The 547-nt window shown below is 32.4% G+C and overlaps 1 long non-coding RNA gene across 1 annotated transcript in view; it reads right to left on the bottom strand.

Annotated features, from left to right (window-relative positions):
• LOC106868771 (uncharacterized) overlaps positions 1 to 547 on the bottom strand; it is a 9,100-nt gene that overhangs the window by 7,575 nt on the left and 978 nt on the right. The gene's annotated exons all lie outside the window — the stretch shown is intronic.

A 547-nucleotide genomic window follows, 5' to 3' on the forward strand; every position in this document is an offset into this window, starting at 1 on the left:
CTCTCTCTCTCTCTCTCCATCTCTCTATGTATATATATATATATATATATATATATAAGGTTAAGGAGGATATTGGATTCAACCAAATCCAAAGATACCGGTAATACCGAGTAAGTGCTGTATATACCGGCTAGTTTTGCCCCATTCATTGTATAAACAAGAGTGAGGATTATAACATAGGTTGTGTATTAGCGTATGTATGTATAAATAGAGAAAAGGATAAAGAGAACAATGGCAAAGTTAGAAATATATTTTATGGATATCCATAAAATATATTTCTAGCTTTGCCATTGTTCTCTTTATCCTTTTCTCTATTTATACACATATATTTAGAGAGAGCGAGATAGATAGATATCTGTCTATCTACCCATCTATCTATCTATTCATCTATCTTTCTCCTTATCTATTTATCTATTTATGTATATTAGTGGCTATTTATGTATATTAGTGGCTATTTATGCACACACACACACACAGAAACGCATAGGATTTTAAGTATCAATAGACCGTGGGTGTGGCTCTGTGGTAAGAAGTTTGCTTCCTGACA

Source organism: Octopus bimaculoides, chromosome 24 (genome assembly GCF_001194135.2).
Source record: "Octopus bimaculoides isolate UCB-OBI-ISO-001 chromosome 24, ASM119413v2, whole genome shotgun sequence".
NCBI lineage: Eukaryota > Metazoa > Mollusca > Cephalopoda > Octopoda > Octopodidae > Octopus > Octopus bimaculoides.